This window comes from Aphelocoma coerulescens, unplaced genomic scaffold (genome assembly GCF_041296385.1).
Source record: "Aphelocoma coerulescens isolate FSJ_1873_10779 unplaced genomic scaffold, UR_Acoe_1.0 HiC_scaffold_92, whole genome shotgun sequence".
NCBI lineage: Eukaryota > Metazoa > Chordata > Aves > Passeriformes > Corvidae > Aphelocoma > Aphelocoma coerulescens.
Genome location: NW_027184074.1, coordinates 1102755 through 1129041, shown reverse-complemented (window position 1 = coordinate 1129041; position 26287 = coordinate 1102755).

The following is a 26287-nucleotide window of genomic DNA, read 5'->3' as shown; positions in this document are numbered from 1 at the left end:
ACCACTGGCACATAATGGAACCTCATGGAAGCAAGCCTCCACGATGGTTTTGGAGGGCCTCAGGGACCACAGGACCCATTGTGACACAGCAGGACCTGGTGGAACCAAGGAGCCTTTGTGATACTCCACATCCACATGGAAGCCAGGGTGCACTGAGACACAGCGGGGCCTTGTTGGAACCAAAGACACCTCTGCAAAAAGCAGGCTAGCTCATAGAAGCAAGGAGTCCTTTGTTACAACATCAAACCTATGGAAGCAAGGGACCATTGTGACACTGCGGGGCCTCATGGAACCAATTGTCCATGATGACAGTGCGGATCAAAGGAGACCATGGTGACACTGCGGAACCTGATGGAACCAAGGAGCCATTGTGACACAGTGGGGCCTCATGGAATCAAGGAGACCATTGTGACCCAGGTGTTGCATGTGAAGGCAAGGAGCCATTGTGACACTTTGGGCTTCTTCCCTTGAGCTCTGCAGCTGGCTGTCCCAGCCCAGCGCACCATGTGCCACCTGCTCTCCTCAGGGCTCTGCCTGCACACAGCCCCAGGAGAAGTTTTCCTGTTTGCAAGGAAAGAATGGAAAAGCCGGAGCAGGTTTCCTAAACAACAAACCCCACTCAGGAGCCACATGCTCAGTACAGGCTGCCTGGAACGATGTCCCCTTTCTACAAGGGTCAGTGTGAGCAGGAATGAATGATCTCTGGGAGCAGAATTCTCGGAGTCTTTCCACTGAATTCTCTGTCCCTGTGTCTTGGGGTGACTTTATTGTGTGTATCCCCTATTGCTGCTCTATGCCCAGAAGTGAACTTTGTGCATTTCTGTGCCTTTCAACTGAGCCTGAGAGGGGGGAGAGGAAAAAAAACCGGACAAACTTCTCAGAGCGTTTGTTCAAGGACACACATACACACTCCTCTGCATCCTGCTTGCAGCAAGAGCAGAGGAAGCAACTTTGTTTCTTTTTAGCCAGTTTTCAGCTCCTTTTCTCTGGGGGGAGATGGAGAGTTGAACTTTGTTTTCCTGGGACTTTGGGGGTTTTTTTCCCTTCTTCTCTTCTTGACTCTTTCAACATCAGAGCACATTGGGAGAATTTTCTCCCGAGGTGGGGGCCCTGAATGTGGGCCCATGAGCCAGCTGCAAGGAGGAGGAGAGAGACTACACCTACGGAAGTGTTGGGGTTCCTCCCCCCTGCCATGAGGTCATGGGAGAGGGGACCCTGGGGTAGAGGCATGGCCTGGGCACGGGGGGTCTCCCTGCTCCCTGCTCACATGTGCCCTAATCCTGTTCAGCACTGCTTATTTTGTGTTGCCCTGTGCGAGGAGGGCCCTGGTTGTGCTGTGATTGCTCAGTTCTTTGGCAGTGCCCCGCCCATGTGGCTGGAGAAGAAAGAGCTCTGAAACTTCTCTCAAGAATCGCTCCCTGTTTCTTTGCACGGGCCTCGCTGTCTATGGATGTTTCAGGAGACCCCACCGAAACACGGAAGGACTCTCAAATTATCCCAGCTTTCTCTGCACAGCGAGAGCTTTTAATATTTAGCATTGCTATCCTTTTCCTGTGTGTTTGTTAAAAAAATAGTTTTTATCTCTTTCACTTTCTTCCCAGGAAAGTTCTTTTTTCCAAAAACCTGGTGGGGGAGGGCTGGGTGTAACCTGCCTTCTATCAGAGGATATTTTCCTCCACATTTGTCCAAACCGGCACAGCCTGTCCTTTCCTGGGTCTCTGTTGCAGATGGAAGCTGCTGGTGCCATTGTCAGCTTGAAGCCCTCTTTTGATGCAAGCAGATGTTGCCAGGTGTGTTCAGCAGCTGTTGCTCAATGCTTATGCCAAGCTATTGTGTTCCTCATGGAACCAAGGAGCCATTGTGACACTGCAGGGGCTGATGGCATCAAGGAGGCAATTGTGACAGTACAGAACCTCCTAGAAACAAGGCTCCATTGTGACACCGTGGGGAATCATGGAATCAAGGAGCCCATTGTGACACGGCTGCATGGAACCAATGGTCCATGGTTACACGGCGGATTCAAGAAGAGCACGGTGACACCACGCAACATCACGGAACCATAGGTCCATTGTGACACAGCAGGGCCTCATGGAAACAAGGGGACCATTGTGGCAAAGCAGGGCCTAATGGAAGCATGGAGGGCATTGTGACACTAAGGAAACTCCTGGAACCAAGATGACCACTGGCACATAATGGAACCTCATGGAAGCAAGCCTCCACGATGGTTTTGGAGGGCCTCAGGGACCACAGGACCCATTGTGACACAGCAGGACCTGGTGGAACCAAGGAGCCTTTGTGATACTCCACATCCACATGGAAGCCAGGGTGCACTGAGACACAGCGGGGCCTTGTTGGAACCAAAGACACCTCTGCAAAAAGCAGGCTAGCTCATAGAAGCAAGGAGTCCTTTGTTACAACATCAAACCTATGGAAGCAAGGGACCATTGTGACACTGCGGGGCCTCATGGAACCAATTGTCCATGATGACAGTGCGGATCAAAGGAGACCATGGTGACACTGCGGAACCTGATGGAACCAAGGAGCCATTGTGACACAGTGGGGCCTCATGGAATCAAGGAGACCATTGTGACCCAGGTGTTGCATGTGAAGGCAAGGAGCCATTGTGACACTTTGGGCTTCTTCCCTTGAGCTCTGCAGCTGGCTGTCCCAGCCCAGCGCACCATGTGCCACCTGCTCTCCTCAGGGCTCTGCCTGCACACAGCCCCAGGAGAAGTTTTCCTGTTTGCAAGGAAAGAATGGAAAAGCCGGAGCAGGTTTCCTAAACAACAAACCCCACTCAGGAGCCACATGCTCAGTACAGGCTGCCTGGAACGATGTCCCCTTTCTACAAGGGTCAGTGTGAGCAGGAATGAATGATCTCTGGGAGCAGAATTCTCGGAGTCTTTCCACTGAATTCTCTGTCCCTGTGTCTTGGGGTGACTTTATTGTGTGTATCCCCTATTGCTGCTCTATGCCCAGAAGTGAACTTTGTGCATTTCTGTGCCTTTCAACTGAGCCTGAGAGGGGGGAGAGGAAAAAAAACCGGACAAACTTCTCAGAGCGTTTGTTCAAGGACACACATACACACTCCTCTGCATCCTGCTTGCAGCAAGAGCAGAGGAAGCAACTTTGTTTCTTTTTAGCCAGTTTTCAGCTCCTTTTCTCTGGGGGGAGATGGAGAGTTGAACTTTGTTTTCCTGGGACTTTGGGGGTTTTTTCCCCTTCTTCTCTTCTTGACTCTTTCAACATCAGAGCACATTGGGAGAATTTTCTCCCGAGGTGGGGGCCCTGAATGTGGGCCCATGAGCCAGCTGCAAGGAGGAGGAGAGAGACTACACCTACGGAAGTGTTGGGGTTCCTCCCCCCTGCCATGAGGTCATGGGAGAGGGGACCCTGGGGTAGAGGCATGGCCTGGGCACGGGGGGTCTCCCTGCTCCCTGCTCACATGTGCCCTAATCCTGTTCAGCACTGCTTATTTTGTGTTGCCCTGTGCGAGGAGGGCCCTGGTTGTGCTGTGATTGCTCAGTTCTTTGGCAGTGCCCCGCCCATGTGGCTGGAGAAGAAAGAGCTCTGAAACTTCTCTCAAGAATCGCTCCCTGTTTCTTTGCACGGGCCTCGCTGTCTATGGATGTTTCAGGAGACCCCACCGAAACACGGAAGGACTCTCAAATTATCCCAGCTTTCTCTGCACAGCGAGAGCTTTTAATATTTAGCATTGCTATCCTTTTCCTGTGTGTTTGTTAAAAAAATAGTTTTTATCTCTTTCACTTTCTTCCCAGGAAAGTTCTTTTTTCCAAAAACCTGGTGGGGGAGGGCTGGGTGTAACCTGCCTTCTATCAGAGGATCTTTTCCTCCACATTTGTCCAAACCGGCACAGCCTGTCCTTTCCTGGGTCTCTGTTGCAGATGGAAGCTGCTGGTGCCATTGTCAGCTTGAAGCCCTCTTTTGATGCAAGCAGATGTTGCCAGGTGTGTTCAGCAGCTGTTGCTCAATGCTTATGCCAAGCTATTGTGTTCCTCATGGAACCAAGGAGCCATTGTGACACTGCAGGGGCTGATGGCATCAAGGAGGCAATTGTGACAGTACAGAACCTCCTAGAAACAAGGCTCCATTGTGACACCGTGGGGAATCATGGAATCAAGGAGCCCATTGTGACACGGCTGCATGGAACCAATGGTCCATGGTTACACGGCGGATTCAAGAAGAGCACGGTGACACCACGCAACATCACGGAACCATAGGTCCATTGTGACACAGCGGGGCCTCATGGAAACAAGGGGACCATTGTGGCAAAGCAGGGCCTAATGGAAGCATGGAGAGCATTGTGACACTAAGGAAACTCCTGGAACCAAGATGACCACTGGCACATAATGGAACCTCATGGAAGCAAGCCTCCACGATGGTTTTGGAGGGCCTCAGGGACCACAGGACCCATTGTGACACAGCAGGACCTGGTGGAACCAAGGAGCCTTTGTGATACTCCAGATCCACATGGAAGCAAGGGTGCACTGAGACACAGCGGGGCCTTGTTGGAACCAAAGACACCTCTGCAAAAAGCAGGCTAGCTCACAGAAGCAAGGAGTCCATTGTTACAACGTAAAAGCTATGGAAGCAAGGGACCATTGTGACACTGCGGGGCCTCATGGAACCAATTGTCCATGATGACAATGCGGATCAAAGGAGACCATGGTGACACTGCGGAACCTGATGGAACCAAGGAGCCATTGTAACACAGTGGGGCCTCATGGAATCAAGGAGACCATTGTGACCCAGGTGTTGCATGTGAAGGCAAGGAGCCATTGTGACACTTTGGGCTTCTTCCCTTGAGCTCTGCAGCTGGCTGTCCCAGCCCAGCGCACCATGTGCCACCTGCTCTCCTCAGGGCTCTGCCTGCACACAGCCCCAGGAGAAGTTTTCCTGTTTGCAAGGAAAGAATGGAAAAGCCGGAGCAGGTTTCCTAAACAACAAACCCCACTCAGGAGCCACATGCTCAGTACAGGCTGCCTGGAACGATGTCCCCTTTCTACAAGGGTCAGGGTGAGCAGGAATGAATGATCTCTGGGAGCAGAATTCTCGGAGTCTTTCCACTGAATTCTCTGTCCCTGTGTCTTGGGGTGACTTTATCATGTGTATCCCCTATTGCTGCTCTATGCCCAGAAGTGAACTTTGTGCATTTCTGTGCCTTTCAACTGAGCCTGAGAGGGGGGAGAGGAAAAAAAACCGGACAAACTTCTCAGAGCGTTTGTTCAAGGACACACATACACACTCCTCTGCATCCTGCTTGCAGCAAGAGCAGAGGAAGCAACTTTGTTTCTTTTTAGCCAGTTTTCAGCTCCTTTTCTCTGGGGGGAGATGGAGAGTTGAACTTTGTTTTCCTGGGACTTCGGGGGTTTTTTTCCCTTCTTCTCTTCTTGACTCTTTCAACATCAGAGCACATTGGGAGAATTTTCTCCCGAGGTGGGGGCCCTGAATGTGGGCCCATGAGCCAGCTGCAAGGAGGAGGAGAGAGACTACACCTACGGAAGTGTTGGGGTTCCTCCCTCCTGCCATGCGGTCATGGGAGAGGGGACCCTGGGGTAGAGGCATGGCCTGGGCACGGGGGGTCTCCCTGCTCACATGTGCCCTAACCCTGTTCAGCACTGCTTATTTTGTGTTGCCCTGTGTGAGGAGGGCCCTGGTTGTCCCTTGATTGCTCAGTTCTTTGGCAGTGCCCCGCCCGTGTGGCTGGAGAAGAAAGAGCTCTGAAACTTCTCTCAAGAATGGCTCCCTGTTTCTTTGCACGGGCCTCGCTGTCTATGGATGTTTCAGGAGACCCCACCGAAACACGGAAGGACTCTCAAATTATCCCAGCTTTCTCTGCACAGCGAGAGCTTTTAATATTTAGCATTGCTATCCTTTTCCTGTGTGTTTGTTAAAAAAATAGTTTTTATCTCTTTCACTTTCTTCCCAGGAAAGTTCTTTTTTCCAAAAACCTGGTGGGGGAGGGCTGGGTGTAACCTGCCTTCTATCAGAGGATCTTTTCCTCCACATTTGTCCAAACCGGCACAGCCTGTCCTTTCCTGGGTCTCTGTTGCAGATGGAAGCTGCTGGTGCCATTGTCAGCTTGAAGCCCTCTTTTGATGCAAGCAGATGTTGCCAGGTGTGTTCAGCAGCTGTTGCTCAATGCTTATGCCAAGCTATTGTGTTCCTCATGGAACCAAGGAGCCATTGTGACACTGCAGGGGCTGATGGCATCAAGGAGGCAATTGTGACAGTACAGAACCTCCTAGAAACAAGGCTCCATTGTGACACCGTGGGGAATCATGGAATCAAGGAGCCCATTGTGACACGGCTGCATGGAACCAATGGTCCATGGTTACACGGCGGATTCAAGAAGAGCACGGTGACACCACGCAACATCACGGAACCATAGGTCCATTGTGACACAGCGGGGCCTCATGGAAACAAGGGGACCATTGTGGCAAAGCAGGGCCTAATGGAAGCATGGAGGGCATTGTGACACTAAGGAAACTCCTGGAACCAAGATGACCACTGGCACATAATGGAACCTCATGGAAGCAAGCCTCCACGATGGTTTTGGAGGGCCTCAGGGACCACAGGACCCATTGTGACACAGCAGGACCTGGTGGAACCAAGGAGCCTTTGTGATACTCCAGATCCACATGGAAGCCAGGGTGCACTGAGACACAGCGGGGCCTTGTTGGAACCAAAGACACCTCTGCAAAAAGCAGGCTAGCTCATAGAAGCAAGGAGTCCTTTGTTACAACATCAAACCTATGGAAGCAAGGGACCATTGTGACACTGCGGGGCCTCATGGAACCAATTGTCCATGATGACAGTGCGGATCAAAGGAGACCATGGTGACACTGCGGAACCTGATGGAACCAAGGAGCCATTGTGACACAGTGGGGCCTCATGGAATCAAGGAGACCATTGTGACCCAGGTGTTGCATGTGAAGGCAAGGAGCCATTGTGACACTTTGGGCTTCTTCCCTTGAGCTCTGCAGCTGGCTGTCCCAGCCCAGCGCACCATGTGCCACCTGCTCTCCTCAGGGCTCTGCCTGCACACAGCCCCAGGAGAAGTTTTCCTGTTTGCAAGGAAAGAATGGAAAAGCCGGAGCAGGTTTCCTAAACAACAAACCCCACTCAGGAGCCACATGCTCAGTACGGGCTGCCTGGAACGATGTCCCCTTTCTACAAGGGTCAGTGTGAGCAGGAATGAATGATCTCTGGGAGCAGAATTCTCGGAGTCTTTCCACTGAATTCTCTGTCCCTGTGTCTTGGGGTGACTTTATTGTGTGTATCCCCTATTGCTGCTCTATGCCCAGAAGTGAACTTTGTGCATTTCTGTGCCTTTCAACTGAGCCTTAGAGGGGGGAGAGGAAAAAAAACCGGACAAACTTCTCAGAGCGTTTGTTCAAGGACACACATACACACTCCTCTGCATCCTGCTTGCAGCAAGAGCAGAGGAAGCAACTTTGTTTCTTTTTAGCCAGTTTTCAGCTCCTTTTCTCTGGGGGGAGATGGAGAGTTGAACTTTGTTTTCCTGGGACTTTGGGGGTTTTTTCCCCTTCTTCTCTTCTTGACTCTTTCAACATCAGAGCACATTGGGAGAATTTTCTCCCGAGGTGGGGGCCCTGAATGTGGGCCCATGAGCCAGCTGCAAGGAGGAGGAGAGAGACTGCACCTCCGGAAGTGTTGGGGTTCCTCCCCCCTGCCATGAGGTCATGGGAGAGGGGACCCTGGGGTAGAGGCATGGCCTGGGCACGGGGGTCTCCCTGCTCCCTGCTCACATGTGCCCTAATCCTGTTCAGCACTGCTTATTTTGTGTTGCCCTGTGCGAGGAGGGCCCTGGTTGTGCTGTGATTGCTCAGTTCTTTGGCAGTGCCCCCCCCATGTGGCTGGAGAAGAAAGAGCTCTGAAACTTCTCTCAAGAATCGCTCCCTGTTTCTTTGCACGGGCCTCGCTGTCTATGGATGTTTCAGGAGACCCCACCGAAACACAGAAGGACTCTCAAATTATCCCAGCTTTCTCTGCACAGCGAGAGCTTTTAATATTTAGCATTGTTATCCTTTTCCTGTGTGTTTGTTAAAAAAATAGTTTTTATCTCTTTCACTTTCTTCCCAGGAAAGTTCTTTTTTCCAAAAACCTGGTGGGGGAGGGCTGGGTGTAACCTGCCTTCTATCAGAGGATATTTTCCTCCACATTTGTCCAAACCGGCACAGCCTGTCCTTTCCTGGGTCTCTGTTGCAGATGGAAGCTGCTGGTGCCATTGTCAGCTTGAAGCCCTCTTTTGATGCAAGCAGATGTTGCCAGGTGTGTTCAGCAGCTGTTGCTCAATGCTTATGCCAAGCTATTGTGTTCCTCATGGAACCAAGGAGCCATTGTGACACTGCAGGGGCTGATGGCATCAAGGAGGCAATTGTGACAGTACAGAACCTCCTAGAAACAAGGCTCCATTGTGACACCGTGGGGAATCATGGAATCAAGGAGCCCATTGTGACACGGCTGCATGGAACCAATGGTCCATGGTTACACGGCGGATTCAAGAAGAGCACGGTGACACCACGCAACATCACGGAACCATAGGTCCATTGTGACACAGCGGGGCCTCATGGAAACAAGGGGACCATTGTGGCAAAGCAGGGCCTAATGGAAGCATGGAGGGCATTGTGACACTAAGGAAACTCCTGGAACCAAGATGACCACTGGCACATAATGGAACCTCATGGAAGCAAGCCTCCACGATGGTTTTGGAGGGCCTCAGGGACCACAGGACCCATTGTGACACAGCAGGACCTGGTGGAACCAAGGAGCCTTTGTGATACTCCAGATCCACATGGAAGCCAGGGTGCACTGAGACACAGCGGGGCCTTGTTGGAACCAAAGACACCTCTGCAAAAAGCAGGCTAGCTCATAGAAGCAAGGAGTCCTTTGTTACAACATCAAACCTATGGAAGCAAGGGACCATTGTGACACTGCGGGGCCTCATGGAACCAATTGTCCATGATGACAGTGCGGATCAAAGGAGACCATGGTGACACTGCGGAACCTGATGGAACCAAGGAGCCATTGTGACACAGTGGGGCCTCATGGAATCAAGGAGACCATTGTGACCCAGGTGTTGCATGTGAAGGCAAGGAGCCATTGTGACACTTTGGGCTTCTTCCCTTGAGCTCTGCAGCTGGCTGTCCCAGCCCAGCGCACCATGTGCCACCTGCTCTCCTCAGGGCTCTGCCTGCACACAGCCCCAGGAGAAGTTTTCCTGTTTGCAAGGAAAGAATGGAAAAGCCGGAGCAGGTTTCCTAAACAACAAACCCCACTCAGGAGCCACATGCTCAGTACGGGCTGCCTGGAACGATGTCCCCTTTCTACAAGGGTCAGTGTGAGCAGGAATGAATGATCTCTGGGAGCAGAATTCTCTGAGTCTTTCCACTGAATTCTCTGTCCCTGTGTCTTGGGGTGACTTTATTGTGTGTATCCCCTATTGCTGCTCTATGCCCAGAAGTGAACTTTGTGCATTTCTGTGCCTTTCAACTGAGCCTGAGAGGGGGGAGAGGAAAAAAAACCGAACAAACTTCTCAGAGCGTTTGTTCAAGGACACACATACACACTCCTCTGCATCCTGCTTGCAGCAAGAGCAGAGGAAGCAACTTTGTTTCTTTTTAGCCAGTTTTCAGCTCCTTTTCTCTGGGGGGAGATGGAGAGTTGAACTTTGTTTTCCTGGGACTTTGGGGGTTTTTTCCCCTTCTTCTCTTCTTGACTCTTTCAACATCAGACCACATTGGGAGAATTTTCTCCCGAGGTGGGGGCCCTGAATGTGGGCCCATGAGCCAGCTGCAAGGAGGAGGAGAGAGACTGCACCTCCGGAAGTGTTGGGGTTCCTCCCCCCTGCCATGAGGTCATGGGAGAGGGGACCCTGGGGTAGAGGCATGGCCTGGGCACGGGGGTCTCCCTGCTCCCTGCTCACATGTGCCCTAATCCTGTTCAGCACTGCTTATTTTGTGTTGCCCTGTGCGAGGAGGGCCCTGGTTGTGCTGTGATTGCTCAGTTCTTTGGCAGTGCCCCGCCCATGTGGCTGGAGAAGAAAGAGCTCTGAAACTTCTCTCAAGAATGGCTCCCTGTTTCTTTGCACGGGCCTCGCTGTCTATGGATGTTTCAGGAGACCCCACCGAAACACAGAAGGACTCTCAAATTATCCCAGCTTTCTCTGCACAGCGAGAGCTTTTAATATTTAGCATTGTTATCCTTTTCCTGTGTGTTTGTTAAAAAAATAGTTTTTATCTCTTTCACTTTCTTCCCAGGAAAGTTCTTTTTTCCAAAAACCTGGTGGGGGAGGGCTGGGTGTAACCTGCCTTCTATCAGAGGATATTTTCCTCCACATTTGTCCAAACCGGCACAGCCTGTCCTTTCCTGGGTCTCTGTTGCAGATGGAAGCTGCTGGTGCCATTGTCAGCTTGAAGCCCTCTTTTGATGCAAGCAGATGTTGCCAGGTGTGTTCAGCAGCTGTTGCTCAATGCTTATGCCAAGCTATTGTGTTCCTCATGGAACCAAGGAGCCATTGTGACACTGCAGGGGCTGATGGCATCAAGGAGGCAATTGTGACAGTACAGAACCTCCTAGAAACAAGGCTCCATTGTGACACCGTGGGGAATCATGGAATCAAGGAGCCCATTGTGACACGGCTGCATGGAACCAATGGTCCATGGTTACACGGCGGATTCAAGAAGAGCACGGTGACACCACGCAACATCACGGAACCATAGGTCCATTGTGACACAGCGGGGCCTCATGGAAACAAGGGGACCATTGTGGCAAAGCAGGGCCTAATGGAAGCATGGAGAGCATTGTGACACTAAGGAAACTCCTGGAACCAAGATGACCACTGGCACATAATGGAACCTCATGGAAGCAAGCCTCCACGATGGTTTTGGAGGGCCTCAGGGACCACAGGACCCATTGTGACACAGCAGGACCTGGTGGAACCAAGGAGCCTTTGTGATACTCCAGATCCACATGGAAGCCAGGGTGCACTGAGACACAGCGGGGCCTTGTTGGAACCAAAGACACCTCTGCAAAAAGCAGGCTAGCTCACAGAAGCAAGGAGTCCTTTGTTACAACATCAAACCTATGGAAGCAAGGGACCATTGTGACACTGCGGGGCCTCATGGAACCAATTGTCCATGATGACAATGCGGATCAAAGGAGACCATGGTGACACTGCGGAACCTGATGGAACCAAGGAGCCATTGTGACACAGTGGGGCCTCATGGAATCAAGGAGACCATTGTGACCCAGGTGTTGCATGTGAAGGCAAGGAGCCATTGTGACACTTTGGGCTTCTTCCCTTGAGCTCTGCAGCTGGCTGTCCCAGCCCAGCGCACCATGTGCCACCTGCTCTCCTCAGGGCTCTGCCTGCACACAGCCCCAGGAGAAGTTTTCCTGTTTGCAAGGAAAGAATGGAAAAGCCGGAGCAGGTTTCCTAAACAACAAACCCCACTCAGGAGCCACATGCTCAGTACAGGCTGCCTGGAACGATGTCCCCTTTCTACAAGGGTCAGTGTGAGCAGGAATGAATGATCTCTGGGAGCAGAATTCTCGGAGTCTTTCCACTGAATTCTCTGTCCCTGTGTCTTGGGGTGACTTTATCATGTGTATCCCCTATTGCTGCTCTATGCCCAGAAGTGAACTTTGTGCATTTCTGTGCCTTTCAACTGAGCCTGAGAGGGGGGAGAGGAAAAAAAACCGGACAAACTTCTCAGAGCGTTTGTTCAAGGACACACATACACACTCCTCTGCATCCTGCTTGCAGCAAGAGCAGAGGAAGCAACTTTGTTTCTTTTTAGCCAGTTTTCAGCTCCTTTTCTCTGGGGGGAGATGGAGAGTTGAACTTTGTTTTCCTGGGACTTCGGGGGTTTTTTTCCCTTCTTCTCTTCTTGACTCTTTCAACATCAGAGCACATTGGGAGAATTTTCTCCCGAGGTGGGGGCCCTGAATGTGGGCCCATGAGCCAGCTGCAAGGAGGAGGAGAGAGACTACACCTACGGAAGTGTTGGGGTTCCTCCCTCCTGCCATGCGGTCATGGGAGAGGGGACCCTGGGGTAGAGGCATGGCCTGGGCACGGGGGGTCTCCCTGCTCACATGTGCCCTAACCCTGTTCAGCACTGCTTATTTTGTGTTGCCCTGTGTGAGGAGGGCCCTGGTTGTGCTGTGATTGCTCAGTTCTTTGGCAGTGCCCCGCCCATGTGGCTGGAGAAGAAAGAGCTCTGAAACTTCTCTCAAGAATCGCTCCCTGTTTCTTTGCATGGGCCTCGCTGTCTATGGATGTTTCAGGAGACCCCACCGAAACACAGAAGGACTCTCAAATTATCCCAGCTTTCTCTGCACAGCGAGAGCTTTTAATATTTAGCATTGTTATCCTTTTCCTGTGTGTTTGTTAAAAAAATAGTTTTTATCTCTTTCACTTTCTTCCCAGGAAAGTTCTTTTTTCCAAAAACCTGGTGGGGGAGGGCTGGGTGTAACCTGCCTTCTATCAGAGGATATTTTCCTCCACATTTGTCCAAACCGGCACAGCCTGTCCTTTCCTGGGTCTCTGTTGCAGATGGAAGCTGCTGGTGCCATTGTCAGCTTGAAGCCCTCTTTTGATGCAAGCAGATGTTGCCAGGTGTGTTCAGCAGCTGTTGCTCAATGCTTATGCCAAGCTATTGTGTTCCTCATGGAACCAAGGAGCCATTGTGACACTGCAGGGGCTGATGGCATCAAGGAGGCAATTGTGACAGTACAGAACCTCCTAGAAACAAGGCTCCATTGTGACACCGTGGGGAATCATGGAATCAAGGAGCCCATTGTGACACGGCTGCATGGAACCAATGGTCCATGGTTACACGGCGGATTCAAGAAGAGCACGGTGACACCACGCAACATCACGGAACCATAGGTCCATTGTGACACAGCGGGGCCTCATGGAAACAAGGGGACCATTGTGGCAAAGCAGGGCCTAATGGAAGCATGGAGAGCATTGTGACACTAAGGAAACTCCTGGAACCAAGATGACCACTGGCACATAATGGAACCTCATGGAAGCAAGCCTCCACGATGGTTTTGGAGGGCCTCAGGGACCACAGGACCCATTGTGACACAGCAGGACCTGGTGGAACCAAGGAGCCTTTGTGATACTCCAGATCCACATGGAAGCCAGGGTGCACTGAGACACAGCGGGGCCTTGTTGGAACCAAAGACACCTCTGCAAAAAGCAGGCTAGCTCATAGAAGCAAGGAGTCCTTTGTTACAACATCAAACCTATGGAAGCAAGGGACCATTGTGACACTGCGGGGCCTCATGGAACCAATTGTCCATGATGACAGTGCGGATCAAAGGAGACCATGGTGACACTGCGGAACCTGATGGAACCAAGGAGCCATTGTGACACAGTGGGGCCTCATGGAATCAAGGAGACCATTGTGACCCAGGTGTTGCATGTGAAGGCAAGGAGCCATTGTGACACTTTGGGCTTCTTCCCTTGAGCTCTGCAGCTGGCTGTCCCAGCCCAGCGCACCATGTGCCACCTGCTCTCCTCAGGGCTCTGCCTGCACACAGCCCCAGGAGAAGTTTTCCTGTTTGCAAGGAAAGAATGGAAAAGCCGGAGCAGGTTTCCTAAACAACAAACCCCACTCAGGAGCCACATGCTCAGTACAGGCTGCCTGGAACGATGTCCCCTTTCTACAAGGGTCAGTGTGAGCAGGAATGAATGATCTCTGGGAGCAGAATTCTCTGAGTCTTTCCACTGAATTCTCTGTCCCTGTGTCTTGGGGTGACTTTATTGTGTGTATCCCCTATTGCTGCTCTATGCCCAGAAGTGAACTTTGTGCATTTCTGTGCCTTTCAACTGAGCCTTAGAGGGGGGAGAGGAAAAAAAACCGGACAAACTTCTCAGAGCGTTTGTTCAAGGACACACATACACACTCCTCTGCATCCTGCTTGCAGCAAGAGCAGAGGAAGCAACTTTGTTTCTTTTTAGCCAGTTTTCAGCTCCTTTTCTCTGGGGGGAGATGGAGAGTTGAACTTTGTTTTCCTGGGACTTTGGGGGTTTTTTCCCCTTCTTCTCTTCTTGACTCTTTCAACATCAGACCACATTGGGAGAATTTTCTCCCGAGGTGGGGGCCCTGAATGTGGGCCCATGAGCCAGCTGCAAGGAGGAGGAGAGAGACTGCACCTCCGGAAGTGTTGGGGTTCCTCCCCCCTGCCATGAGGTCATGGGAGAGGGGACCCTGGGGTAGAGGCATGGCCTGGGCACGGGGGTCTCCCTGCTCCCTGCTCACATGTGCCCTAATCCTGTTCAGCACTGCTTATTTTGTGTTGCCCTGTGCGAGGAGGGCCCTGGTTGTGCTGTGATTGCTCAGTTCTTTGGCAGTGCCCCCCCCATGTGGCTGGAGAAGAAAGAGCTCTGAAACTTCTCTCAAGAATCGCTCCCTGTTTCTTTGCACGGGCCTCGCTGTCTATGGATGTTTCAGGAGACCCCACCGAAACACAGAAGGACTCTCAAATTATCCCAGCTTTCTCTGCACAGCGAGAGCTTTTAATATTTAGCATTGTTATCCTTTTCCTGTGTGTTTGTTAAAAAAATAGTTTTTATCTCTTTCACTTTCTTCCCAGGAAAGTTCTTTTTTCCAAAAACCTGGTGGGGGAGGGCTGGGTGTAACCTGCCTTCTATCAGAGGATATTTTCCTCCACATTTGTCCAAACCGGCACAGCCTGTCCTTTCCTGGGTCTCTGTTGCAGATGGAAGCTGCTGGTGCCATTGTCAGCTTGAAGCCCTCTTTTGATGCAAGCAGATGTTGCCAGGTGTGTTCAGCAGCTGTTGCTCAATGCTTATGCCAAGCTATTGTGTTCCTCATGGAACCAAGGAGCCATTGTGACACTGCAGGGGCTGATGGCATCAAGGAGGCAATTGTGACAGTACAGAACCTCCTAGAAACAAGGCTCCATTGTGACACCGTGGGGAATCATGGAATCAAGGAGCCCATTGTGACACGGCTGCATGGAACCAATGGTCCATGGTTACACGGCGGATTCAAGAAGAGCACGGTGACACCACGCAACATCACGGAACCATAGGTCCATTGTGACACAGCGGGGCCTCATGGAAACAAGGGGACCATTGTGGCAAAGCAGGGCCTAATGGAAGCATGGAGAGCATTGTGACACTAAGGAAACTCCTGGAACCAAGATGACCACTGGCACATAATGGAACCTCATGGAAGCAAGCCTCCACGATGGTTTTGGAGGGCCTCAGGGACCACAGGACCCATTGTGACACAGCAGGACCTGGTGGAACCAAGGAGCCTTTGTGATACTCCAGATCCACATGGAAGCAAGGGTGCACTGAGACACAGCGGGGCCTTGTTGGAACCAAAGACACCTCTGCAAAAAGCAGGCTAGCTCACAGAAGCAAGGAGTCCATTGTTACAACGTAAAAGCTATGGAAGCAAGGGACCATTGTGACACTGCGGGGCCTCATGGAACCAATTGTCCATGATGACAATGCGGATCAAAGGAGACCATGGTGACACTGCGGAACCTGATGGAACCAAGGAGCCATTGTAACACAGTGGGGCCTCATGGAATCAAGGAGACCATTGTGACCCAGGTGTTGCATGTGAAGGCAAGGAGCCATTGTGACACTTTGGGCTTCTTCCCTTGAGCTCTGCAGCTGGCTGTCCCAGCCCAGCGCACCATGTGCCACCTGCTCTCCTCAGGGCTCTGCCTGCACACAGCCCCAGGAGAAGTTTTCCTGTTTGCAAGGAAAGAATGGAAAAGCCGGAGCAGGTTTCCTAAACAACAAACCCCACTCAGGAGCCACATGCTCAGTACAGGCTGCCTGGAACGATGTCCCCTTTCTACAAGGGTCAGGGTGAGCAGGAATGAATGATCTCTGGGAGCAGAATTCTCGGAGTCTTTCCACTGAATTCTCTGTCCCTGTGTCTTGGGGTGACTTTATCATGTGTATCCCCTATTGCTGCTCTATGCCCAGAAGTGAACTTTGTGCATTTCTGTGCCTTTCAACTGAGCCTGAGAGGGGGGAGAGGAAAAAAAACCGGACAAACTTCTCAGAGCGTTTGTTCAAGGACACACATACACACTCCTCTGCATCCTGCTTGCAGCAAGAGCAGAGGAAGCAACTTTGTTTCTTTTTAGCCAGTTTTCAGCTCCTTTTCTCTGGGGGGAGATGGAGAGTTGAACTTTGTTTTCCTGGGACTTCGGGGGTTTTTTTCCCTTCTTCTCTTCTTGACTCTTTCAACATCAGAGCACATTGGGAGAATTTTCTCCCGAGGTGGGGGCCCTGAATGTGGGCCCATGAGCCAGCTGCAAGGAGGAGGAGAGAGACTACACCTACGGAAGTGTTGGGGTTCCTCCCTCCTGCCATGCGGTCATGGGAGAGGGGACCCTGGGGTAGAGGCATGGCCTGGGCACGGGGGGTCTCCCTGCTCACATGTGCCCTAACCCTGTTCAGCACTGCTTATTTTGTGTTGCCCTGTGTGAGGAGGGCCCTGGTTGTCCCTTGATTGCTCAGTTCTTTGGCAGTGCCCCGCCCGTGTGGCTGGAGAAGAAAGAGCTCTGAAACTTCTCTCAAGAATGGCTCCCTGTTTCTTTGCACGGGCCTCGCTGTCTATGGATGTTTCAGGAGACCCCACCGAAACACGGAAGGACTCTCAAATTATCCCAGCTTTCTCTGCACAGCGAGAGCTTTTAATATTTAGCATTGCTATCCTTTTCCTGTGTGTTTGTTAAAAAAATAGTTTTTATCTCTTTCACTTTCTTCCCAGGAAAGTTCTTTTTTCCAAAAACCTGGTGGGGGAGGGCTGGGTGTAACCTGCCTTCTATCAGAGGATATTTTCCTCCACATTTGTCCAAACCGGCACAGCCTGTCCTTTCCTGGGTCTCTGTTGCAGATGGAAGCTGCTGGTGCCATTGTCAGCTTGAAGCCCTCTTTTGATGCAAGCAGATGTTGCCAGGTGTGTTCAGCAGCTGTTGCTCAATGCTTATGCCAAGCTATTGTGTTCCTCATGGAACCAAGGAGCCATTGTGACACTGCAGGGGCTGATGGCATCAAGGAGGCAATTGTGACAGTACAGAACCTCCTAGAAACAAGGCTCCATTGTGACACCGTGGGGAATCATGGAATCAAGGAGCCCATTGTGACACGGCTGCATGGAACCAATGGTCCATGGTTACACGGCGGATTCAAGAAGAGCACGGTGACACCACGCAACATCACGGAACCATAGGTCCATTGTGACACAGCGGGGCCTCATGGAAACAAGGGGACCATTGTGGCAAAGCAGGGCCTAATGGAAGCATGGAGGGCATTGTGACACTAAGGAAACTCCTGGAACCAAGATGACCACTGGCACATAATGGAACCTCATGGAAGCAAGCCTCCACGATGGTTTTGGAGGGCCTCAGGGACCACAGGACCCATTGTGACACAGCAGGACCTGGTGGAACCAAGGAGCCTTTGTGATACTCCAGATCCACATGGAAGCCAGGGTGCACTGAGACACAGCGGGGCCTTGTTGGAACCAAAGACACCTCTGCAAAAAGCAGGCTAGCTCATAGAAGCAAGGAGTCCTTTGTTACAACATCAAACCTATGGAAGCAAGGGACCATTGTGACACTGCGGGGCCTCATGGAACCAATTGTCCATGATGACAGTGCGGATCAAAGGAGACCATGGTGACACTGCGGAACCTGATGGAACCAAGGAGCCATTGTGACACAGTGGGGCCTCATGGAATCAAGGAGACCATTGTGACCCAGGTGTTGCATGTGAAGGCAAGGAGCCATTGTGACACTTTGGGCTTCTTCCCTTGAGCTCTGCAGCTGGCTGTCCCAGCCCAGCGCACCATGTGCCACCTGCTCTCCTCAGGGCTCTGCCTGCACACAGCCCCAGGAGAAGTTTTCCTGTTTGCAAGGAAAGAATGGAAAAGCCGGAGCAGGTTTCCTAAACAACAAACCCCACTCAGGAGCCACATGCTCAGTACGGGCTGCCTGGAACGATGTCCCCTTTCTACAAGGGTCAGTGTGAGCAGGAATGAATGATCTCTGGGAGCAGAATTCTCGGAGTCTTTCCACTGAATTCTCTGTCCCTGTGTCTTGGGGTGACTTTATTGTGTGTATCCCCTATTGCTGCTCTATGCCCAGAAGTGAACTTTGTGCATTTCTGTGCCTTTCAACTGAGCCTTAGAGGGGGGAGAGGAAAAAAAAACGGACAAACTTCTCAGAGCGTTTGTTCAAGGACACACATACACACTCCTCTGCATCCTGCTTGCAGCAAGAGCAGAGGAAGCAACTTTGTTTCTTTTTAGCCAGTTTTCAGCTCCTTTTCTCTGGGGGGAGATGGAGAGTTGAACTTTGTTTTCCTGGGACTTTGGGGGTTTTTTCCCCTTCTTCTCTTCTTGACTCTTTCAACATCAGAGCACATTGGGAGAATTTTCTCCCGAGGTGGGGGCCCTGAATGTGGGCCCATGAGCCAGCTGCAAGGAGGAGGAGAGAGACTGCACCTCCGGAAGTGTTGGGGTTCCTCCCCCCTGCCATGAGGTCATGGGAGAGGGGACCCTGGGGTAGAGGCATGGCCTGGGCACGGGGGTCTCCCTGCTCCCTGCTCACATGTGCCCTAATCCTGTTCAGCACTGCTTATTTTGTGTTGCCCTGTGCGAGGAGGGCCCTGGTTGTGCTGTGATTGCTCAGTTCTTTGGCAGTGCCCCCCCCATGTGGCTGGAGAAGAAAGAGCTCTGAAACTTCTCTCAAGAATCGCTCCCTGTTTCTTTGCACGGGCCTCGCTGTCTATGGATGTTTCAGGAGACCCCACCGAAACACAGAAGGACTCTCAAATTATCCCAGCTTTCTCTGCACAGCGAGAGCTTTTAATATTTAGCATTGTTATCCTTTTCCTGTGTGTTTGTTAAAAAAATAGTTTTTATCTCTTTCACTTTCTTCCCAGGAAAGTTCTTTTTTCCAAAAACCTGGTGGGGGAGGGCTGGGTGTAACCTGCCTTCTATCAGAGGATATTTTCCTCCACATTTGTCCAAACCGGCACAGCCTGTCCTTTCCTGGGTCTCTGTTGCAGATGGAAGCTGCTGGTGCCATTGTCAGCTTGAAGCCCTCTTTTGATGCAAGCAGATGTTGCCAGGTGTGTTCAGCAGCTGTTGCTCAATGCTTATGCCAAGCTATTGTGTTCCTCATGGAACCAAGGAGCCATTGTGACACTGCAGGGGCTGATGGCATCAAGGAGGCAATTGTGACAGTACAGAACCTCCTAGAAACAAGGCTCCATTGTGACACCGTGGGGAATCATGGAATCAAGGAGCCCATTGTGACACGGCTGCATGGAACCAATGGTCCATGGTTACACGGCGGATTCAAGAAGAGCACGGTGACACCACGCAACATCACGGAACCATAGGTCCATTGTGACACAGCGGGGCCTCATGGAAACAAGGGGACCATTGTGGCAAAGCAGGGCCTAATGGAAGCATGGAGGGCATTGTGACACTAAGGAAACTCCTGGAACCAAGATGACCACTGGCACATAATGGAACCTCATGGAAGCAAGCCTCCACGATGGTTTTGGAGGGCCTCAGGGACCACAGGACCCATTGTGACACAGCAGGACCTGGTGGAACCAAGGAGCCTTTGTGATACTCCAGATCCACATGGAAGCCAGGGTGCACTGAGACACAGCGGGGCCTTGTTGGAACCAAAGACACCTCTGCAAAAAGCAGGCTAGCTCATAGAAGCAAGGAGTCCTTTGTTACAACATCAAACCTATGGAAGCAAGGGACCATTGTGACACTGCGGGGCCTCATGGAACCAATTGTCCATGATGACAGTGCGGATCAAAGGAGACCATGGTGACACTGCGGAACCTGATGGAACCAAGGAGCCATTGTGACACAGTGGGGCCTCATGGAATCAAGGAGACCATTGTGACCCAGGTGTTGCATGTGAAGGCAAGGAGCCATTGTGACACTTTGGGCTTCTTCCCTTGAGCTCTGCAGCTGGCTGTCCCAGCCCAGCGCACCATGTGCCACCTGCTCTCCTCAGGGCTCTGCCTGCACACAGCCCCAGGAGAAGTTTTCCTGTTTGCAAGGAAAGAATGGAAAAGCCGGAGCAGGTTTCCTAAACAACAAACCCCACTCAGGAGCCACATGCTCAGTACGGGCTGCCTGGAACGATGTCCCCTTTCTACAAGGGTCAGTGTGAGCAGGAATGAATGATCTCTGGGAGCAGAATTCTCTGAGTCTTTCCACTGAATTCTCTGTCCCTGTGTCTTGGGGTGACTTTATTGTGTGTATCCCCTATTGCTGCTCTATGCCCAGAAGTGAACTTTGTGCATTTCTGTGCCTTTCAACTGAGCCTTAGAGGGGGGAGAGGAAAAAAAACCGGACAAACTTCTCAGAGCGTTTGTTCAAGGACACACATACACACTCCTCTGCATCCTGCTTGCAGCAAGAGCAGAGGAAGCAACTTTGTTTCTTTTTAGCCAGTTTTCAGCTCCTTTTCTCTGGGGGGAGATGGAGAGTTGAACTTTGTTTTCCTGGGACTTTGGGGGTTTTTTCCCCTTCTTCTCTTCTTGACTCTTTCAACATCAGACCACATTGGGAGAATTTTCTCCCGAGGTGGGGGCCCTGAATGTGGGCCCATGAGCCAGCTGCAAGGAGGAGGAGAGAGACTGCACCTCCGGAAGTGTTGGGGTTCCTCCCCCCTGCCATGAGGTCATGGGAGAGGGGACCCTGGGGTAGAGGCATGGCCTGGGCACGGGGGTCTCCCTGCTCCCTGCTCACATGTGCCCTAATCCTGTTCAGCACTGCTTATTTTGTGTTGCCCTGTGCGAGGAGGGCCCTGGTTGTGCTGTGATTGCTCAGTTCTTTGGCAGTGCCCCGCCCATGTGGCTGGAGAAGAAAGAGCTCTGAAACTTCTCTCAAGAATCGCTCCCTGTTTCTTTGCACGGGCCTCGCTGTCTATGGATGTTTCAGGAGACCCCACCGAAACACAGAAGGACTCTCAAATTATCCCAGCTTTCTCTGCACAGCGAGAGCTTTTAATATTTAGCATTGTTATCCTTTTCCTGTGTGTTTGTTAAAAAAATAGTTTTTATCTCTTTCACTTTCTTCCCAGGAAAGTTCTTTTTTCCAAAAACCTGGTGGGGGAGGGCTGGGTGTAACCTGCCTTCTATCAGAGGATATTTTCCTCCACATTTGTCCAAACCGGCACAGCCTGTCCTTTCCTGGGTCTCTGTTGCAGATGGAAGCTGCTGGTGCCATTGTCAGCTTGAAGCCCTCTTTTGATGCAAGCAGATGTTGCCAGGTGTGTTCAGCAGCTGTTGCTCAATGCTTATGCCAAGCTATTGTGTTCCTCATGGAACCAAGGAGCCATTGTGACACTGCAGGGGCTGATGGCATCAAGGAGGCAATTGTGACAGTACAGAACCTCCTAGAAACAAGGCTCCATTGTGACACCGTGGGGAATCATGGAATCAAGGAGCCCATTGTGACACGGCTGCATGGAACCAATGGTCCATGGTTACACGGCGGATTCAAGAAGAGCACGGTGACACCACGCAACATCACGGAACCATAGGTCCATTGTGACACAGCGGGGCCTCATGGAAACAAGGGGACCATTGTGGCAAAGCAGGGCCTAATGGAAGCATGGAGAGCATTGTGACACTAAGGAAACTCCTGGAACCAAGATGACCACTGGCACATAATGGAACCTCATGGAAGCAAGCCTCCACGATGGTTTTGGAGGGCCTCAGGGACCACAGGACCCATTGTGACACAGCAGGACCTGGTGGAACCAAGGAGCCTTTGTGATACTCCAGATCCACATGGAAGCCAGGGTGCACTGAGACACAGCGGGGCCTTGTTGGAACCAAAGACACCTCTGCAAAAAGCAGGCTAGCTCACAGAAGCAAGGAGTCCTTTGTTACAACATCAAACCTATGGAAGCAAGGGACCATTGTGACACTGCGGGGCCTCATGGAACCAATTGTCCATGATGACAATGCGGATCAAAGGAGACCATGGTGACACTGCGGAACCTGATGGAACCAAGGAGCCATTGTGACACAGTGGGGCCTCATGGAATCAAGGAGACCATTGTGACCCAGGTGTTGCATGTGAAGGCAAGGAGCCATTGTGACACTTTGGGCTTCTTCCCTTGAGCTCTGCAGCTGGCTGTCCCAGCCCAGCGCACCATGTGCCACCTGCTCTCCTCAGGGCTCTGCCTGCACACAGCCCCAGGAGAAGTTTTCCTGTTTGCAAGGAAAGAATGGAAAAGCCGGAGCAGGTTTCCTAAACAACAAACCCCACTCAGGAGCCACATGCTCAGTACAGGCTGCCTGGAACGATGTCCCCTTTCTACAAGGGTCAGTGTGAGCAGGAATGAATGATCTCTGGGAGCAGAATTCTCGGAGTCTTTCCACTGAATTCTCTGTCCCTGTGTCTTGGGGTGACTTTATCATGTGTATCCCCTATTGCTGCTCTATGCCCAGAAGTGAACTTTGTGCATTTCTGTGCCTTTCAACTGAGCCTGAGAGGGGGGAGAGGAAAAAAAACCGGACAAACTTCTCAGAGCGTTTGTTCAAGGACACACATACACACTCCTCTGCATCCTGCTTGCAGCAAGAGCAGAGGAAGCAACTTTGTTTCTTTTTAGCCAGTTTTCAGCTCCTTTTCTCTGGGGGGAGATGGAGAGTTGAACTTTGTTTTCCTGGGACTTCGGGGGTTTTTTTCCCTTCTTCTCTTCTTGACTCTTTCAACATCAGAGCACATTGGGAGAATTTTCTCCCGAGGTGGGGGCCCTGAATGTGGGCCCATGAGCCAGCTGCAAGGAGGAGGAGAGAGACTACACCTACGGAAGTGTTGGGGTTCCTCCCTCCTGCCATGCGGTCATGGGAGAGGGGACCCTGGGGTAGAGGCATGGCCTGGGCACGGGGGGTCTCCCTGCTCACATGTGCCCTAACCCTGTTCAGCACTGCTTATTTTGTGTTGCCCTGTGTGAGGAGGGCCCTGGTTGTCCCTTGATTGCTCAGTTCTTTGGCAGTGCCCCGCCCGTGTGGCTGGAGAAGAAAGAGCTCTGAAACTTCTCTCAAGAATGGCTCCCTGTTTCTTTGCACGGGCCTCGCTGTCTATGGATGTTTCAGGAGACCCCACCGAAACACAGAAGGACTCTCAAATTATCCCAGCTTTCTCTGCACAGCGAGAGCTTTTAATATTTAGCATTGTTATCCTTTTCCTGTGTGTTTGTTAAAAAAATAGTTTTTATCTCTTTCACTTTCTTCCCAGGAAAGTTCTTTTTTCCAAAAACCTGGTGGGGGAGGGCTGGGTGTAACCTGCCTTCTATCAGAGGATATTTTCCTCCACATTTGTCCAAACCGGCACAGCCTGTCCTTTCCTGGGTCTCTGTTGCAGATGGAAGCTGCTGGTGCCATTGTCAGCTTGAAGCCCTCTTTTGATGCAAGCAGATGTTGCCAGGTGTGTTCAGCAGCTGTTGCTCAATGCTTATGCCAAGCTATTGTGTTCCTCATGGAACCAAGGAGCCATTGTGACACTGCAGGGGCTGATGGCATCAAGGAGGCAATTGTGACAGTACAGAACCTCCTAGAAACAAGGCTCCATTGTGACACCGTGGGGAATCATGGAATCAAGGAGCCCATTGTGACACGGCTGCATGGAACCAATGGTCCATGGTTACACGGCGGATTCAAGAAGAGCACGGTGACACCACGCAACATCACGGAACCATAGGTCCATTGTGACACAGCGGGGCCTCATGGAAACAAGGGGACCATTGTGGCAAAGCAGGGCCTAATGGAAGCATGGAGGGCATTGTGACACTAAGGAAACTCCTGGAACCAAGATGACCACTGGCACATAATGGAACCTCATGGAAGCAAGCCTCCACGATGGTTTTGGAGGGCCTCAGGGACCACAGGACCCATTGTGACACAGCAGGACCTGGTGGAACCAAGGAGCCTTTGTGATACTCCAGATCCACATGGAAGCCAGGGTGCACTGAGACACAGCGGGGCCTTGTTGGAACCAAAGACACCTCTGCAAAAAGCAGGCTAGCTCATAGAAGCAAGGAGTCCTTTGTTACAACATCAAACCTATGGAAGCAAGGGACCATTGTGACACTGCGGGGCCTCATGGAACCAATTGTCCATGATGACAGTGCGGATCAAAGGAGACCATGGTGACACTGCGGAACCTGATGGAACCAAGGAGCCATTGTGACACAGTGGGGCCTCATGGAATCAAGGAGACCATTGTGACCCAGGTGTTGCATGTGAAGGCAAGGAGCCATTGTGACACTTTGGGCTTCTTCCCTTGAGCTCTGCAGCTGGCTGTCCCAGCCCAGCGCACCATGTGCCACCTGCTCTCCTCAGGGCTCTGCCTGCACACAGCCCCAGGAGAAGTTTTCCTGTTTGCAAGGAAAGAATGGAAAAGCCGGAGCAGGTTTCCTAAACAACAAACCCCACTCAGGAGCCACATGCTCAGTACAGGCTGCCTGGAACGATGTCCCCTTTCTACAAGGGTCAGTGTGAGCAGGAATGAATGATCTCTGGGAGCAGAATTCTCGGAGTCTTTCCACTGAATTCTCTGTCCCTGTGTCTTGGGGTGACTTTATTGTGTGTATCCCCTATTGCTGCTCTATGCCCAGAAGTGAACTTTGTGCATTTCTGTGCCTTTCAACTGAGCCTTAGAGGGGGGAGAGGAAAAAAAACCGAACAAACTTCTCAGAGCGTTTGTTCAAGGACACACATACACACTCCTCTGCATCCTGCTTGCAGCAAGAGCAGAGGAAGCAACTTTGTTTCTTTTTAGCCAGTTTTCAGCTCCTTTTCTCTGGGGGGAGATGGAGAGTTGAACTTTGTTTTCCTGGGACTTTGGGGGTTTTTTCCCCTTCTTCTCTTCTTGACTCTTTCAACATCAGACCACATTGGGAGAATTTTCTCCCGAGGTGGGGGCCCTGAATGTGGGCCCATGAGCCAGCTGCAAGGAGGAGGAGAGAGACTGCACCTCCGGAAGTGTTGGGGTTCCTCCCCCCTGCCATGAGGTCATGGGAGAGGGGACCCTGGGGTAGAGGCATGGCCTGGGCACGGGGGTCTCCCTGCTCCCTGCTCACATGTGCCCTAATCCTGTTCAGCACTGCTTATTTTGTGTTGCCCTGTGCGAGGAGGGCCCTGGTTGTGCTGTGATTGCTCAGTTCTTTGGCAGTGCCCCGCCCATGTGGCTGGAGAAGAAAGAGCTCTGAAACTTCTCTCAAGAATCGCTCCCTGTTTCTTTGCATGGGCCTCGCTGTCTATGGATGTTTCAGGAGACCCCACCGAAACACAGAAGGACTCTCAAATTATCCCAGCTTTCTCTGCACAGCGAGAGCTTTTAATATTTAGCATTGTTATCCTTTTCCTGTGTGTTTGTTAAAAAAATAGTTTTTATCTCTTTCACTTTCTTCCCAGGAAAGTTCTTTTTTCCAAAAACCTGGTGGGGGAGGGCTGGGTGTAACCTGCCTTCTATCAGAGGATATTTTCCTCCACATTTGTCCAAACCGGCACAGCCTGTCCTTTCCTGGGTCTCTGTTGCAGATGGAAGCTGCTGGTGCCATTGTCAGCTTGAAGCCCTCTTTTGATGCAAGCAGATGTTGCCAGGTGTGTTCAGCAGCTGTTGCTCAATGCTTATGCCAAGCTATTGTGTTCCTCATGGAACCAAGGAGCCATTGTGACACTGCAGGGGCTGATGGCATCAAGGAGGCAATTGTGACAGTACAGAACCTCCTAGAAACAAGGCTCCATTGTGACACCGTGGGGAATCATGGAATCAAGGAGCCCATTGTGACACGGCTGCATGGAACCAATGGTCCATGGTTACACGGCGGATTCAAGAAGAGCACGGTGACACCACGCAACATCACGGAACCATAGGTCCATTGTGACACAGCGGGGCCTCATGGAAACAAGGGGACCATTGTGGCAAAGCAGGGCCTAATGGAAGCATGGAGGGCATTGTGACACTAAGGAAACTCCTGGAACCAAGATGACCACTGGCACATAATGGAACCTCATGGAAGCAAGCCTCCACGATGGTTTTGGAGGGCCTCAGGGACCACAGGACCCATTGTGACACAGCAGGACCTGGTGGAACCAAGGAGCCTTTGTGATACTCCAGATCCACATGGAAGCCAGGGTGCACTGAGACACAGCGGGGCCTTGTTGGAACCAAAG